The following is a 19,248-nucleotide window of genomic DNA, read 5'->3' as shown; positions in this document are numbered from 1 at the left end:
GCCCCTAGTGGACCTCAGTGGTATTACAGTTTAAGGCACTTCTGCATTAATTAGCTTCACTTTCCAGACCCAGAAAGGCCCAGTTTGGTTTTATGAATCTCAATCAGTATAAAACTACACAGGCCTCATTTCCACTCCAACAGATAAATGGATGTATAAGTTTTAGCGATGGGAGAACAGATGTCTTTGCGGACGACTGTTACACACTGATGTGGTTATTTATAGCGCCTGCACCACTAATTTATCACGCGTACGTGTAAACCGTCAACCCCGGCAGTATCTCAATCATCGTTATTAAGTGTCAGACGGACGACCAGTGATTCATCGATTGTTCTCAATTTGAACTTTACAAATTAGAGTACTTCACAGGTGACAATAACGAATGACAAAGTCCATCAATCAAACAGTGCTTTCAGATTATAAATTAGTTTTTAATTTATATGTTTTATGACACAATCTCATCTTGTATTAAATCCTTTGTTAAAGTTTAAATTGTTACGAGGTGGAGTTTAACAGGACCCAAATGCAGGCTACCAGACTCGGGTGTCAGTTCCAAAATACAGTCTTTATTCCAACAAACAAACAAACAAAAGGTGGTACCTACAGCGTCCACTGGCTTCCAAGTCAGGAGGGCAACTCAACCGACTGATCCGGGGAGACGCAGCCGGCAGGACATCGGGCAGAACAGCAGGTATACCAGAGTCTATTTCCTTCCTAGTCGGGAGGGCAACTCAACCGACTGGTGGCTCCGACTGGTAGCTCTGCTGCAGGAACCAGGGCAGGAGCTGCAGCAGGAGGAACGGGAACCGGAACGGAACCGGAGGAACCGGAACGGGAACCGGAACGGGAACAGGACGGACGAGGGACGGACGGGTGACTGGCGGTCCTTGCGGTGAACAACTCGCACTCGCAGTAACTCGCTGTTGCTAGTAGAAGTAGTAATGCACCGACCACCAGAGGAGTGCAGGGGCAGGGTACATATAGTCCGGGAGGTGATCAGGGAGATGCAGCACACCTGCAGGTGGTGATCAGGGGTGAGTGGCTGCATCTGCTGGGACCGGTGAGGGGCGTGGCCACGGGAGGTGAGGAGAGGAGGACACAGGAGGAGAGGTGATCAGGGGTAAAACAGGAAAACAGGAATCCTGACAATGATGTTTTTTTTAATTAAATTTGTATTATTATTCTTATGATATGAGCTCATCCGGTAAGATGTTAATTTGTTTTGAAGCCAGTTTTTATGGCGGATTATGATTTAATTGTTGGTGATGTCACTGGACTGTTTGCATGCTGTGACGAACATTATTACACATCGGTGAAGTGACCCGGTGATGACGGTCAGAACTCAACGACGTGTTTATTTATAATATGTCTGCTTTCTCGCTCCGTCGTGCCGCCGCTGACAGAAAAGGCGCCCCTCCTCACGTGTTCCCCGCCGCCTTCGGACTACATTGATCTCCGTCGGTTTCCGTGCGAGCCTCCTGTCTTGTTAGTGAAGCCTGTAGTATCTTTTCTCATCAGCAAACGGACACGCTGGGGACGTCCGGAGCAATCCACGGGATCAGGGGCGATTGAGGTTTTTTTTTTTATTGGATCTATGTCGGCCGCATGAAGATGGATCCATTTCTGATCCTTTGTTTATTGTAACTTAATCCTCTGAGGCTACAGCGGCTGTACCAGATGTTCTACTGCGCTTTCTGATGCAGACGTTTCTGAACAACACGGCGCATAAACAGCAGATAACACTGCCAATAACTGGAGTCTGTTTCTACTGATAATCCTCAGGTTGAAACTCAACATCCGAAGCTTCTGTTCAACACCGATCAAAACATAAGAAGCCAAATAGCGGCTGTGTTGTAAGTTACATGTAACGCTGTACATGCTGCTTTTTAGAGGAGAAAAACAGAAGAGCTGGAAATATAAAGAAAGTAGGTGTCCTATCAGTTGAAAAAGCCAGACTCATTCCAATGGCGACAAATACTCATTTATGTATTTACGGGTCGAAAAAAAGGACGCGTGACGAAGTATGAAGTGGGGAAAAGTCTGCAAAGGGAGGAGGTTGGATGGAACAAAACGAGGAAGTTCACCAGGGAGTCTTTTAAATGACCCAAACCAGGATCTGTTCCCAAACCAAACATCGACCATTTAACCCAAACCACGACCTTTTCCTCAACATATCTACGTCGCTTTTGGCGCCAAAACTTTCACCAGCGAGTCCACGATGAATTTATTTAAGGTACAAATCAAGAAGCTTAAAGTAAAGAAGTTGATGTTTTGTTTTTGTTTTTTAATGGAAGGGAGCGATAGGTGTTTTGGCATCAGACCCTGGTGGCCTTCGGTGGTATTGCGCTTAAAGCCACTTCCACATTGGCTTCACTTATCGGACCTGGAAGCTACGTCCATTTTTACACACAGTCTATAGTAGAAGTAACCTGCAGGTATTCTCACATATTTTCTGCTGTTTGTTGGATATCACCGTGCAGCTAATAAATAAAGGAAGTCTCTCTGCACCATTAACCTGCGAGCCAATGTTGCAAAGAGACTCCACCCACTCTGATCTGTCCAATCAGCACACTCGTACCTTTAGCTTTAACACACACACACACACACACACACACACACACACACACACACACACACACACACACACACACACACACACACACACGTATCCAAAACTTGCCACAGCAGATTGTTTGTGGATTCGTTGCAGAAAGACGCTGCCACTCTGTCTCCTTCCTCCTCTTCATCTTCGCCTTCCTCTGCTGTGATGAATGGTTCGGTTGTGTCTTAGTGTAAGCACTATCTCAGAAAGCTCTGACCCAGATATTTTAATTGCTTATTCTCACTTTACGGTGAGCCCGTATGATAAATAGCAGTTGTTTTTTCCTGCCGAAACAGACTATTTTTGAGCCCTGCACATCACAGCAGGCTGCTGTGTGTGTGTGTGTGTGTGTGTGTGTGTGTGTGTGTGTGTGTGTGTGTGTGTGTGTGTGTGTGTGTGTGTGTGTGTGTGTGTGTGTGTGTGTGTGTGTGTGTGTGTGTGTGTGTGTGTACATTCACAGCGAACGTTCTGCTCTGTAATGAGGAAGCTGTTCAGTGCTTGATTTTGTTATGTTTAAGGACAGCGCCTCCTCCTCATCTGTGTGAGGAGTCCTCAGTAACGCACAGTTCAACTTCAAACCCTGAAAAGCAAATGAGTGGTGGAATCTGGAGGTGAAGTGTCGCGATGTGATCTTCTCCTTCACCGAGGAAATGAATCGTATGTGCGCCGCCTCCTTCTGTTGACGCTGAGTGTTAGCGAAGGCAGCAAGTTGTTATTTATTGTGCTTTTCATCTGTTTGACCTTTCGTCAAGAACACGATGCTCAAAATATTCCAGCAGCGCAGAACGAACGCACACATTCAGACGAAGAAGGAGAGAAGAAAAGTATAAAACAAATTTATTTTAATGGGTTGGTAATTTCCTGCAAAAACAGCACAAAAAAAATGGAACATGCCCGTTTCATTCCGCAAAACACCACGGTTCAGATTTTAAAAGTCGTTCAGGATGAGTAATGTCTGTAATTTCAGGGCTTTAGTGGATCATTGTGAGCAGATGGAGCTGCCTACACGGAGGTTTCTCTTATTGCGCTCTGCGTGAACCCTCCGTACGCTCAGTCCCGACAGCGACAGGCTGCAGTTCGACTTTGACGACGTGAGAAAAAAAACCTGGACGCGCACTTTCCTCCTGATGATGCACAGAGATGGCTGGAATTAATGTCCGCTCTGATAAACCTGAATGCTCAGTGGTGAGGAGGAAGAAGGAAAAAAAACACCCGTATGCAGAACACACGCTTTCTGTAATTTATAGTAAGAAGGAAGCGTTTGTGACCTTTTCCCTGCATGAATTTACGTCACTCCTTTCTTTCTTTTTCTCGAGGGGGGGGGGGGGGTTAGAGTTCAGAAGTGTTTCATCCAGCAGTGCAGACACTTCGCTTCTTGCGTGCCATTCAAGGAAATTTTCTAAGTTTAGTAACTTGGCAACGATAGAAATGAACCAGCTCTTCAACCGCTATATTTTTGGGGAGTCGGGGGCATTTTTTTCTTTTAAAAAGTCTTCCACCTGCAGCTGTTGCCCCTCCCCTCTCTATCCTAAGCCCCACCCACCAGATGAGCATATCGGTTGTCATTCACGCCAGCAACCCAACGACTGTCTGCCTCTCAGCCGGTCCAATTTTCATCAGCGCACAGCGGAGGTATCAGCTGGTTGTCAACTTGCCCGACTTCCTGTCGGATCACAGGTTTGGGGGGGCTTGACTTTTGCCCTCTGTCATTTTCCCACCAACAGACCTCCCTCGGTGGAGGCTGCAGGCGGCAGGTTCCAACAGTTACCCCTCGCGAGACGAGTGTCGCAATTAAAACCGTCCCTCCTAGTCTTGGTCTCGCTCCTCCAACACCTCCACCAAAGTGACACCGTCCCAGAGGCCGGCTCACAGGGCTGAAGCACTTAACATTCAGGACGCCGACGCAGGATCCCCGTCCAGTGATCCCTGGTCCTGGTCCATAACTCAGAACCACAGGGCCACAACACAAGCGAGGTTTAAGGTATAGTCACCAAAATATTCATAGATACTAACTTTAAAATTTGTGTCATGTTTTAATTATAACAGAATTTCTTTAGATTTTTTTTTAACGTAAAAATGTTTTTTCCAGAAAATTGAATGTCACCTTTCAAAATAAATTGTAAAACAACATATTCAAACCCACTGCAGGTGTGTAACATTACTGGTATTGGCTGTGATGTGCAAACAGCTTATGGATCAGTTAGTTTGTTCGTTCTCCTGTCAGTCAGACACGACAACATTAAAAAGGTTTTTAAAAACACCATAAACACTTTTATTTCAGAAATAATGAAAAGCACTTCAACAAGTCCACTTGAGATCCAGATGAACTGAGCCTTGGCTGAGGCCCCGAGTGTCTCCTGGCTAAGTTTCTTAAGAAATGAATGTTAATTAGCTGCAGCTGATAAAAAATCTGCCGGTGACAGCTGCTGTTTCAACAGAAAAGCGCCGGCCAAACTCGAGAAGCTTGTTACCTGAATAATATTGTGCGAATTTCTCTTTGCTTATAAAAACCCAAGTGGGAAAATGAAAGAGTTGATTCGAGATTTCCAACCGTGCTTTCTATCTTCCTACATTAGTTTTTATACTGTGCATTTTAAACAGATTTTGTACCACAAATGACATGCAAAAATGACACAAAACATCTATTTTTTTCCGGTATATTAGCAGCAAATCTGTCCATTGCAGGTAACAGTAATCCATTTATTTATATAGTCATTATCAAAACCTGCAGCTACAAAGATTAGAAAGCGTTTAACAACATGATAACAAATGTACAGAAAAATAATACGAGCATTAAAACTACTCCCCCCCCCCCCCCCCCAGTTTCCTCGGACAAAGTCTCCCGTGTGCGTATTAACACGTGACCGGGGTAAACAATAACACGCTCTGAGTGCACGTTAAAAGCTAAAGATGTTAGTCAGTAACTCTGATGCATGATGTGACTCAGGACGAACGGCGGCCTCTTCCATTTACTCCAATCTGACCAATGAGCAGGCTGCATTTCATCTTTGTGCCACTTGACTGTTAAGCTGCTCTCATCTGCATTCCTGTTTAAAACTCCCCTTTCCTTCCCCTTCAGATCGGAGGAGCACTTAGACCTTCCATCAAAGGATCTGCATTTGACAGATAACTGTAATTCCCTCCACTCTCGACTGTGTTTACTGACCCCACATGAAAGTAGCTTTGCCCTGTGCATTGTGGGAGATTTGCATCCTCTCTACTTTAGAGTACTTAGGAACGCAGATTTGCAGTGTCATGTGTTTTTCTATACAAAAAAAGTGGACGTGTTTGTGCAGGCTGCGGTTTGTGTCTGTGGGAGCGAAGTGGAGTGCTTGTCACAAAGAAATAACCTTCTTTCTGTGTGTGTGTGTGTGTGTGTGTGTGTGTGTGTGTGTGTGTGTGTGTGTGTGTGTGTGTGTGTGTGTGTGTGTGTGTGTGTGTGTGTGTGTGTGTGTGTGTGTAAACTGAATTTTTTTTAAGCACAAGTGTAAGTTTGTAGTGAGAGGTCGTGCTGGAGGAAAGTTCAGAGGATGCAGCCTCTGGGGAGCATTGTGAGTTTGGTTTATTTTAGAAGTAATCTGGTAATTGGATTTAGAAATTCCCCTATATGACATCAAAAGATTTAATGTCCACAAGTCAGAAACTAGGACCAAATTCTGTCCAGATATATGGAACCAATGAGTCATTAACATCTAATGGGTTTATCTTTTTGGGAGCATGAATGTGGTCGGTACATCTCATCGCAATTTGGCCTTTAGAAGTCGATATTTTTTGGATTCAAGTACAAAACTTGGCCTAATATGGGAAATTTGCCGAAGAGGAAAGGTCAAAAGGTCAAGAAAAATATTCAGATTCGTCCTCCTGGGACAACAAATAGAGTGCAATCAGTAAACTAAATCACTGTCATGGCGGACTGTCCTGATGGTCATGTAAATGGAAACGTTACAATACAATGACAATCTGACCATTAGATTTGGATATTTGTTGTTTACAAGTACAATAATTGTGGCTGATGGATTCATCCTCCTGGGATTATGACTATCTGAAGTAATTTTTATTAAAAACTGGCCAATAGTTGTACATATTTCCTCTCATGAACGTGGCATCCATGAGAAGTTATGTAACCTTCAAAAATGAAAAGGTTTATCCTGTGTGGAGCATGAATGTGCTAGGTAAATGCAACAGAAATGCAGCCACTACTTTTTTAGATATAGTGTAATTGATTAGAGACCTGAGTATTTGACATGATTTTTGATGATGATGAGATTGATATTAATGAAATTGACCATTTGTGGGTTTATCCTCTGGGGATGCTAAATATCTGCAGGGAAATCCTGTTTTTCACATCTTGAAGTCAAATTTGACATTTTATCCTGAGTGTGGTGCTACAGAAATGAAAAGGGTTCCCAGGGGAGCATGAACATATGCAATCATTTCAATAAATTGTGTCTTTCCGCTGCTGTGGCTCTGCCACTGAAGCGCATGTAGATAGATATGAATAGTATACCATGGTGACATGTTGTGGGTACCTCATGGGATGGAGGGTTTATCCTCGGAGGAGCACGAAAAGGGATTGTAAAGTTTGACATTTTGTCCCTTACAATAGAGTATAGTATACTTCCTGATATTGATATGTTAGAATATTTGGCAGCAGAATGAAGACCACAATCGTTGGCGTTCATCCACTGGAAACCACAAACATTTAAGTGAAAATCTTTCCTGCGCTTTTACAACTATCGAAAATGAAACAAAGTGAATTTTGACTGTGCCAGAGGGAAGGTCAGGTGTCGGTCCAACATCTTTACAAATCAGCCATCGGGGACCGTGAATATCTGCTTCAGGCTCATGCAAATCTTTTGGAACAATTTTTCAGTTTCGTCATTCAATGACGGGTCACAGTTTTAAAAGCGGAGCACACAGGAGAGGTCAGCCATGATGAAAGAGACACTTCAGATTCCCTGAGTGGTGATCAGCTCATCATAGCCTTTAATGAGTTTAAATACACCCCCCCCCCACCCACCACCCCACCCTCCATCCCCCATCTTCTTTAAGGAGTCCTCATCTTTGGCAGACTCACCAGGCTTTGGCCTTGAAAACAAACACACAAGAGAAGCGCTGCCAAGAACCTCTGAGCTGGAGGCAACATCCAACGAGCAGAAGAAAAGCAGCTACTGTAGATGTGGAGGATGGAAATAATTCATCTGTGTGGCGAGCCAAAGATGTAACATCAAGTGAACCGATGCTCCATTTTAACCCTTCAGATAAGAGCTGCATTGAGCAGCAGATCGGATTTATCTGACTGTGTACTTTTGTGTGTGTGTGTGTGTGTGTGTGTGTGTGTGTGTGTGTGTGTGTGTGTGTGTGTGTGTGTGTGTGTGTGTGTGTGTGTGTGTGTGTGTGTGTGTGTGTGTGTGTGTGTTTGAGTTATCATTTTACGGAGATTGACTTATCGATATGAGAGGGAGCCTTCTGGAGCTGTGTGAAAGATAAGCTGGAGCTGTAATGATCCTCCTGAGCAAAATAGGTTAATGCAGTACCATACAACAGGACAGGGATTAAAAACAACAACAACAACAACACAACAAATGTGGAAGATTAAAGCGAGCAACATCTCCGTCATGCTGATGCAGAAATCCTACCGGCTTCAAAGCGTCCTCACATTGTCAGCTATAAAAAGATTTTACAGTCGTTTGCAATTTTTGGACAAATTTACATTCAGGGCACTAACTTTATTCCAGCAGTCCACGGCCGATATTCACCTCGCTATCAAGTGATTATAGTGTGTCCCTGAAAGTCAGTTGAAACACTTTATAGATTTTTACTGTTTGGGTCAATCAGGGTTAATCCTTCTTTTCTCCTTTCCCCGTTCAGAGTTCTGTCACTGAGGAAAATATCCGGTGAAGGTACTTTTGTGTCTTTTTTTTTTTTTTTTTATGCAAGTATAAAAAGACAGTTTTGAGTGCAACTTCTTGGCACTGTGATTAAAAATCAAGTTTGTAGTTAATAATATAAGAATTGAGATTAAAATTATTCATATTGTAAATAAGTTCTCCCTTTTCGTTTTTGTTGGTTTTGGTTGCAGACTTCAGATTTTTGCTCATGAAACCAGCGGGTTTTTTTTGTTATTTCACAAAAGTTGTGATTGTGAATCAGATCTCTTTAGTTGCACGTTGAATTGGACATAGTGGGCGGGGCTTACGCTGGAGGAGGAGACAAGAGTTTGGGTTTGGCCTTGGATCCACAGCGTGACTGTTCACCAGCTGTGACGTCACCAATTTGTTCGTGAAGCCTTAAATTCGTTTTTATTTTCGAGCAGGAAAGTGACCATATTTGGACGAGCTGGAGGAGGAGCAAGCAAGTGGATGTGACTGGGAACCCAAGGACACTATGCCCCGCCCACCTATAGCAAAACCCTGACTGCAACACAGGCCTGTCAATCAAACAGACTATTTGTCTATTGGAGACAGAGTTTTTTCTGGAGCCAGCCCCTGGTGGCCCTCAGTGGTATTGCAGTTCAAGGCACTTCTGCATTGACTTCACTTTTCAGACCTGAAGACTACAAGCAAATTTTAAATGCAAAAAAACATAAATCCAGCGCACTTTCTCTGCAGTCTAATAAATTCGAAACACCTGACGTGAAAGTGTTGACTCTGACAGCCCATAAAAATACAAATTAGGCGATTCCATGCAGGACAGATGCACAAACCCATCATTACTCAGAAATGATCCATGATTCACTTCAGGGTCTGAAAATAAACACGAGCCTCTTCTTGTCTTTTAACACTCGGATCAGAACCCATAACAACACCTCCATTAGTCAATCAGTCGTCAGTGAATCAGCATATAAACAACAGAGGAGCGGCGTTTTAAACGGGGGGGCGGCGCTACGTTCCAGCTACACGCTGGGCTCATTAACCCGAGTCACTCATTAGGAAAATTCCGTCTGGCCTGTAATTATATTTTTTTGGGGGACGAGACAAAATGATCAAACCGCCGAGGAAATCAAACCACAAAAATATGAAATTGTTTGGCAGCGTTCGCCCTCGACGCCTTAAAAAACGGCACCGTAACGATCAGCTGTCGGAAGCATATGTGGAACTGATCCGGGACACGGAGAGCAGGATGTGGGTCGTCTACCCCGCGCCACCAATATCACTCTCTCTGTTACTGTGTTCAATCAAACCGGAGCCCAACGCAAACAACAAGAACGAAAAACCACCGAGGGTAATTGTGCGTCTGCCATTTGGACGGCTCTCAGACACTTTCATTTTCATCTGTCCTCTATCCCTCCATCTGCAGCTTTCAAACCACACGAAGAGAAAACACACAAGTCTGAAGCAAACATCTGGAGGTGACTCAGCGTTTTATACGAATCGGAGCTTCATCAGCGCCGAGGGCCTCGTGCACAACCGTGGATGATTTATTTATTTTTCAGGATATTAACTTTTCATTAGAATGAAATCCTTCATTTGTTAGATTGTGAAAAATCTTTAATCCGTTCAGATGTTATTGAACTCCAAAGAGCTATTTTGCAAACATCAGATAAATGCTTGATCTTCAGTGGTAAAAGAAATAGCAAACATTAAACCATCTGGCAGAGGGTGTAGTTCTGCGCCGCACCGTCGAGCTGCATGTCGGGATGTTTGAACATGACCGGATTTTTTTCGGGGTTATTTGCGCACATCTTCAGCTCCATGTGAAATCACACTGAACGTAACAACTTGGCTTTCGTCGGACAAATCTGGACTCCGAGCCAACACATTTACACAAAAACTTCAATCTGGTCACTTGTTGTTTCAAATATTTTCTCTCACGATGTGACATTTTTCTGAAGTTTTGCACACTTATCTTAGTTTTTGTTACAAGATACAAACAGTATTGTTCTTTTTTCACTTCAAATAAAGAAAATAAGGTTCAGTTGAGACACAAGTTGTTTGATAAGATGGAACAAAGATTGTTTCTCTGCTTTTTCCTCTTCATTCATGGCAGTTCATGGCTTTACTCTGAGTGCACCACAGGCCTGTCAATCAAACACACACCACCTCAAAAATCTCACTTATTGAGACTCGATATCTAATGATGGATTATTTTCAGACGGACCGCCAGAAAACGAATAAGAAGGAGCGACTTCAGATAATGACTTTATAATGACTCTGTGCTGCATCACTTCTTCTTTTGACAACACTCTGTAAACGTCTGGAAACTGAGGAGACCAGTTTCTGGAGAAAGTGCCAGGTGGAGCGGGTGGAGGAGGCTGAACTGCAGCGATGGGCTTGAAAACTGCTTGGATGATGACATCATATCCTGCCTATGATTAATGGGCCGAATGATTCCACCACAGAGGAAACAAATATAAACAACCCAGATTGAATTGTTGGAAATCTGTAAATCTGTAAATCTGTGGATCTGTGTGTGTGTGTGTGTGTGTGTGTGTGTGTGTGTGTGTGTGTGTGTGTGTGTGTGTGTGTGTGTGTGTGTGTGTGTGTGTGTGTGTGCCTATTTGTACATGAATATTTCACACACACACACACACACACACACACACACACACACACACACACACACACACACACACACACACACACGCTGCTGCCTCTGCCAGCCCCGGAGGACTGATGGCAGAGTTGCATCATCTGTATTGATTACTACTGTTTGTGAATTAGCGAGGGGCAAACCGAGCCGGCGCCCGGTGAACTGAGGGGATGCAGTTGTCATGGGAACGTTGTCGTGCTGCAGGGTAACACAGAGGAAAGGTGAACTTCTCTCAGTCAGCAGGTCCGCTCGTGTGATGCCACTCAAACACTCGGCCAGGTTTTGCTCTTCGAAGGAGAAACTTTCTGTCTTTTTTATTTATTTTCTTTTTCCCCCTCTATTCTCTCGCTCGATCTCTCTCTTTTTCTGTACGCAGTCGGACACTGTTGCCATGGAAACGTAGCCGTGAGACTGTAGAGGATGTGGCTGGAGCTCAGAGGAGGACGAGGAGGAGGAGGAGGAGGAGGAGGAGGAGGAGGAGGAGGAGGAGGAGAGCGCTGTTTGTTCATTTAGAAAAAGAAGTTGGAATGGATGAAATCCTTCTCTGGCTGGATGCAGACCTTCATTCATTTCTGAGCTGAAGACAAAAATCACACAGAGACTCGACAAAAAGGACGAGTCCGCGAGGGATTAGAGCTCTTCTGAGCTGTCTGGTGTCGAACTGAAGTAGGAGAAAAAACAAAATGTATTCCTCCAGATTTATTCTTTACATGTAATGTGTTACTTAAAGGAAGCAGAAAATCCGCGCTTGCCACAGAAATCAAAATGCTTCGTTTAGCTTTTTATTTCTCTAAAGATTAACCGAGGAGGAAAGATGTTTCTCTGACCTTTTAAAGCTCACGTCTGTCGTACACATGTAACCACGGCGGACAGCGAGGATTGAGCATGCTCAGCAGTTTTTTATTAACTATATTATAAACATGACAAAAGAAAGGGACATTTTCAAGGTAATTCAACACCAGAAAGTCAGTCGACTGGAAGAACGTTGGTGTCTTTAACGTACTCAAAAACTCATGAAACTTGGAGCACGTTGTACTTCAACAAACCACCTCCTACAGAATTTGTTGGAACGACTTTAAAGTTTGTCTATGCGGTCTTAAGACATTTGGGATGAACATTTATTAAAATAATTATTTTTCATGGAACGGTGTGCTCGTGGCGTGGCGGCCATTTTGAGCATCTCGCCACGACATTAAAGTTGCTGTAATTTTGTTGATGCACGTTCTCCAATCTTCCTCAAACTTCACGTGTTTGATACAAGTCCCGCCCTGAAGACATCTCCATGGTAATGTATGATCCTCGTCACAGCGCCACCTGCTGGCAACGGGAAATTAAATGTTTCATTCTTTCTCGTTCTTCTTCCAGCTGGTTGATTGCAACAGCCTCAAATTTGGTCAGAAAAGCCTTAAGACGTTGATGACGGTATATTGAGATGCCTGGCCGTTTTCGTTGAAGGGGTGTCGCCATGGCGAAAATTTGATGTTTCGCCATCACGCAGGAATATCACTTTGATTACTATTTATGTTGTTACAGTACAGTAATACTGCGTTTTTAGAGAAAGTAATTTGTAATCCGTTGCTCATGCCTCTCTGTGACTCCGTCCTGACTCAACATGTGCAGGAGGGTGTTGTGCCGCTTAAAGAATGTTGCAGGTATATTTTTAGTTGTCTTCTCTCTCTACATGCTGCCCATGCAGAGTGTAAAACCCACCGATGAATTCTCACAAGCTCCCGCTGCCATCTTTTTTTCTGCTGCAGCTTTGAAGTAAAAAAAAAACCTCCCAGAAAACCCACTAAACAAAAGCAGCTCGGAGACAAACTGCTGCACTGACACTCCGCTGTTTGGGATTAGCAATTAACACTATTTTTCACCTAATACGACTCTATCAAACAGATAATGATCTCTGTTCTGCATGAGCGTGTCTGTAGTGTCGGCAATGCCCCCTGCAGAATTTTGAAGAGATATTTTAAAGCCTTTTTTTTCTTGCTAGTTATCATCTTTGTGAGAAACTAATTAGAGGGATGTGGGCAACCCTGTTTTCTAACAGTATCACAAATTTTCATTTTTGTCAAACAACACCAAACCTGCAGCATATACAGATCACTTTTTTTGTTTTTTAAGGGATTTTCACACCTTTTTTTAATACTTGCATTCAGTGATTAAAAAGTTAAGAAGATCAAAACTGTTTTCTGAATGCTGTAGAAGTAAAAATACTGCAGAAATCTCAAAATGTATGACTTGTTCTAACAGTTATAGTGAACACAACAGCCTACAGACAAAGTTTGTAACAGCTTGCTGTGTTTAAGTCATTGAAAAACATGAATCCTCCTAATTATTCACACATTATGATTATCACAGTGTAGGCTACCTTTGACCTTTTGGATATAAAATGTCTTCACTTCATAATTTTATCCTGTTTGATATTTGTGAGAAATGTTTGCTATAATTAGCAAGCGAATTATTGACTTATGTCCAAAAACGAGTTGTTGGGTTGTTTTTTGAGGTCGCAGCGACCTTTGACCTTTGGCCACCTAAATCGAATCAGTTCATCCTTGAGTCCACGTCAACGTTTGTGTCAATTAGGAAGAAATTTCCTCAAGCTGTTCCAGAAGTTATACCATCCAAGAGAACGGGACGGCTGGCCCTAAATAAACCAACAATCTCAGCACTTGTCTCCTTCATTTTTTTTTTCTGCTCTCTGAAGTTTTTACTGAGCTTTTATTTTTCATTTGTTTTCCATGACAAACTGGGGTAACGGGGGACTTTTTCATTCTCTTCTTGGGACCAGCTGAAAGCTGTGTTTCAGAAGAAGAAGAAGAATGTGGAAGCAGGGTGGAGATTTATAAAGCTCCGGTTAGAGTGGGGATACGTGTAGGTTCAGAGTTTTTTTTGCTGGAGGATGCTCCTGGGGGGCGGGGGGAGGGGCGGGCGATGATAAATGGTGCTACAGGGATGCTGTGTGTAGTTTGAGTGAGGGAGAAGTACTGTTTGCTGAATTGCTGAGATGTTCTGTTAACAGCTGTATGTCATGTGTTTTCCTCAGGGGGCAGATTTTGGGGTTGAATGCACTTTATGTACATGGAGGAACATGCTGAGTCTGATTGGTGACTGCAGCGCTGGTCTGTGTTCTCCAGACAAACTGCATCCTGTCCTGAGGAAGGTAAATGTCTGTTCGGTACAAACTTTTGGGGCTGCGACTAATACAACATATATTTTTGTTTCATTTTTGGTATAAATATCCAAACAGCTTAGAGCCGGAAATAATTAAAAATTAAAGCCAGAGGTTCATATTTTCTCATCAAGCGATAATGTTTTCTCTTGCTTTGCCTTAAGTGCATTAAGTGCAGTTGAACTGTTTCAGTTTAATACATGCAAAACAAGTTGCCCCTGAAACAAAATTTCTAACAACTTGCAAAACACAAAATACGTGAAATTAGAAGTTTAGAAGTATTACTGTTGTTCTCTAATCAGTTAAAGTATTTTACAGTATGCTAAAGACCATTTAAAGACATTTTAAAACTCTTTGAAAAAGTTGTTTAAACACCAAAAATAATTTATTATCAAAACAACAAGAAAATAGTTTTCAACCTGAATATGCGCCGATAAACTTTTTCCTAAAATATTTGTTTTGGTACCCTAAAAACCAAACGGTAACCTCCAGGACTGAATGTTAAGCCACCAAACCTGCAGTTCCTCAAATGGCCAGTAGGGAGTCTGTCCCCCAAAACCACCATGATAAAACACCATGAAAAAAACAACCAGTTTTGGTGGTCTCTGTAGCTCTGTACATAACAACAGCAACATTTTTGACCAAACTCACCGTTTAAATTGTATTACGGCTTAAAGTTACACATAATTAATGGCGGGGCTGCTTTGACTGACAGGTGGGTGACGTCACAGTCGGCGAGCTTCCTGCAGGTTTCAGTCAACATGTTATGCTACAAACGGTACATAAGGTTACACCATTGGTCGGGCGGCAGCCGTGACTTCCTGTATCAGTTTCAAATTAAAAGCACTAGTTTCTAATTAAAATATATGAATAAAAATCTTGTTTTCAAGAGAATTTATCAACCTTTAAATAGAGGGATGTCAAAGCAGGTGGAAACAAGTCCAAACAGCTGCTGAAGAATACATTTAAAGTTGATTTTCTTCACGCTTACACGTGTACCTACAGTGATTGAGTCACATCCTTATTAAGGACACCAAGGAATTATTCAAAATTTGAATAATGATAATTATCAGTTATTTGACAGGTATAATCACATAAACCTAAATGTAAAACAAGTTGCTCTATTTCAAATTGTTTCAAAACCACTGCTTCAGTTCTGTGCTATCCAACATATACAATTTTTCAGGATAAAACTGCAGGAGACAATTTTACCAGCTCTCCTGCAGACCAGTTCTGCACAAATGACAAAATTTGAATGCAAGCGAGTCTTTGTTTGGCATTGCTTGTATTTCACAAGTAAAGGATTTGCATACATCCCCCGCTGCCCTCGCTGCTGTCGAACACCTGTAGTACACTTCTTGTTTTCTGGACAGAGGGAAATGAAGAGTGAGTGGATGAATTATGGCATGTCAGAATAACAAAAAAATGAAACCTGCCTGCTTTTTCATCTGAGACCAATTCAGTGAAGGAAGCAGAAAATCAGAGAATGAACAGCCAGAGCACCTTCTCCCAAAAAAATGTTTAAAAAAAAAATGAAATGGACAAAAAAACGAAAGAAAGAAAAAAAAAATCCTCTCAGAAGAGGAAACGACTGGAACGTTTTTTGGTTATAGTAGCTAAGCAGCGTTAGCGGCAAAGAAAGGCAACATTGCTGTTTAGCTGATTAGTGTATTAATTGTTTGATAGGTGTGTTTGTCTGCGGTTAATCCCCTGTGTTTACAACAAAGCATGGATCCTAATTAGAGCCGGCTAATCACACCACAACACACACTTGTTCAATCAATCAAAGACTACAGGAGAGATGAAGGTGAGTTGACAGGCAGACATAAAGAAAAACCGTTAGACAGGCCTCTGTTCATCCTCCTCCTTTCTTTACTTCCTCTCGGATCGAAAAGTACACTGTCAAACTTGGCTCTTTTTTTATAAAGTATTGATTTTGACAGAAAAGCAGACATCTGATACAAACAATGAAACATCTCCCCTTGAGCAACTGTGTTGTAGTAATTAGATGTAGTTCAATGACAAACTGAAAATACGTTCTTTAGAAATTTTAGCAAATTTATCAAAAACGTGTTTCTTCTCAGAGTCTCTGTAAAGTCTCAATAATCAGAGACTCGTATTGAAGCCTTTCTGGTGTTTTTTTGCTCTGTTTTTCAGGTTATTATGATTCTGGGTCAGAAGCAAAGAGTTCAGTTTTCATCTCAACATTTGGAGCAGTCTTTTACTCAGACTGGTTTTCATCCAGCTGTTCTACCGTAAAGGCCTCGAATGATGGGCAGCACCTGATTCTCCATCTCTGTGGAGAACTTCTCACGATTTGGTGTGATGATGTATTTGTCTTTCCCGATGCTAACTATGTCAAATTAGGCAATTAAAAGTGAGTTTTTTTAAATGAGTCCCGGCGGTTTTAAGCGTCTTCCATTTCAAAGTGCTCGAAGCCGCCGTGCTCCGAGAACACTGAAAGGCTTGTTTTACCTTTCAGTTGTTGGGTTCACTCCCCGTATCGGTCTAATCTGCCCCACCTGCAGCCACTCTGCTGCCAGTCCGCCACTACGACTCACCGGATTATAAGTCTTCATCGCTCGAAGCTTTAACATTCCTCGAGATCTGGTTCCTTATCTGCACTTCTCTGCTCCGTGAACCAGGACGCAGGACTGAACCTCATCTACTGCCTTCACCTGCCTGGCCTCTTGTTCATTTAACAATTCTTTGTCTCGACATCCAAACGTCGTCCGTTATCCATCCCGGACGTTGAAGGAGAGTTTTAAAGTGATGGCTTACAAATACAAAAATAAAAACCAACATGCAAGTGAGTGTGTTTATGAGGTGTTGATCGAGCGCTTCCTCGTCGCAGAGCGTCTGAACTCTGCTGGAGGGACGGACGAGCGTTCATCCCGAAGAAGTTCCCTCGTTTTTTAATGATAGCGGTCGGAGAGCGCCGTCGAAGGCGGCGTCTCCCGTTAGCGCTGTAAAGGCCGTCGCATCGAGCTCACATCATTTTTAGAGTCATTAAACTGTTCGGAGAGCATTCCTGTCTTGTATTGAAGTTTCTCACAATCCTGCACTCGTTTATTCACCGTTGGAGGGGAAAAAAAGAGCAACTTGGAATAAAGATTTTTCTGTAAACTCACCCTTCGTGAGTCGTTTCCTCAGAGCCTGACCTCTGAAATCATTTATACATTTAAATATCAGTCATTTGATGGGTCAATTATTCAATAATATAGATTTAGGAGATTTTAAATGGTTTATTTATTCGTGATTTTTTTTTCGAATAGCACCTCTTAAATGAAGGAAATAAAATGTACTCAAGTGACTCGTAGATGTTGATAAAGATTCACAAGCAAACTATCTTCTGTTGCTGTGTTATTTGGTGTAAAGTGGTGGTGAGGTGTTAATGTCGGCCTCTTCCCGGTAACAGATTTGAACCATCTGCTAATTGTTCTTTATTTACGTTTAGAAATCAGCTGTTGAAGTTATTTTCAGACCTTTTTTCTTAACACTTTTTCTGCCGAGTCCTAACGAGCTGGTCGTGACCCAAAACAAAGAAAAAAACAAAAGCAGATGCAGTTTGTGGTGCAAGTCGTGGAATTTGGCAAAGACATTCATGGCTGCCCGTAACCATTGGTAACCCCTTTCAAAATAAAACAGGCTTGGTGAAGTGTGGAGGAAACCAGATACAAGCTGTGTTTCATCCAAAACTTAAATAAAAGTGCATTATTTGTTGTTTCTGGTGTTCTTATGATGGGAACGTCACCGAGGCCTCCGTTTCTCATCTTTTATGTCTCTTTTCTACTTTTAAAAGTCTTGACAGACAAAAACATATTTCAATCTGCGCGAGACTTCGCTGCGTTACTTCATAACAACAATGTCGAAAAATAGACTTGATGTTCACCGCGATGCTGCGACGCTCCGAGAGTCTGTTGACCTTTGGATGAGCACCATGTTTTTGTCGGAAAATAGCATAAAATGCGACTCCTCTTGACTCCTTTTGATGACAGACGTGATCTCGGCCTCTTCTGAAAGGCGACTCGTTGACCTGAGCGTGAACGTTCATGCAGCGTCACAACAGAAGTTGATGTCTGAGATTATAGTTCGTGAAGGTTGAGTGAGGGCTCAATATAAATTATAACTTTAAGGTTTCCCATCGACTCGATGGAGCAGAACATCCGGACTTTTAATTGAGTCCTCTCACTCGTACGAGCGTACAGATCAGGAGAACAATCCCACATAATGCCTCGACAGCAACAGTGAACCGAAGGAAGTTGAGACTTTAAACTAACGGGTTTAAATAATAACTCCGAGAGTTCCTGTGTTGTTTATTGTAAGAATTTATAATAAAGTAAAAAAAACAACATTGTCCTTCCTCTGCCAGGTCCTAGAAAAGATCCTGATAGAAGGTCTTCACGACTCCAAGCTAATGAAGGTAAGACAACGGCACCGTTAGCACAGTGCTATCGTTCCATTAAAGTCAATGGGGGAGGGTTCACTTGCTTTTCCTCCCCCCAAAAAGGGGCGGGGCCCTACTGCAAGCCAAAGTTCACAGCTGATGCCGGTCTGATCTATTTTGTTTCTTCCAACCCTTGAACACGAAACCACAAGAATGTTTTCTAAATCAGCGCTCCTTGTTCAGTTCAGGCATAAAAAAAACACTTGGTAAAGTTTTCCATGATGACTTGAACGATTGACAATTTAATCTATTTTTTAAAGCACAACGTAGTGAAGTTCTAACAACATAAGACATAACAGGAGGAAATAACTCCAACAGATCTAGGCTCAGAGGAGAGCAGAGAGAGAAAAGAACAGCATAGATCCAGGACAAAGTACCGTTGGTGAGGCCAGTAATCGCAGTGAAATAATTCAAATGGACATCTTATTGATCTTATTGCAGATATTATCCTTTCATTAATATCTGGTGTGTTTTTAGACTTCTCCAGATGCTCGTTTA

The sequence above is a fragment of the Brachyistius frenatus genome, unplaced genomic scaffold (genome assembly GCF_029030835.1).
Source record: "Brachyistius frenatus isolate BFR_SWC_R1_liver_20210118 unplaced genomic scaffold, ASM2903083v1 Contig_89, whole genome shotgun sequence".
In the NCBI taxonomy this organism is placed as follows: Eukaryota; Metazoa; Chordata; class Actinopteri; family Embiotocidae; genus Brachyistius; species Brachyistius frenatus.
Note: the sequence above shows the minus strand (reverse complement) of the source record.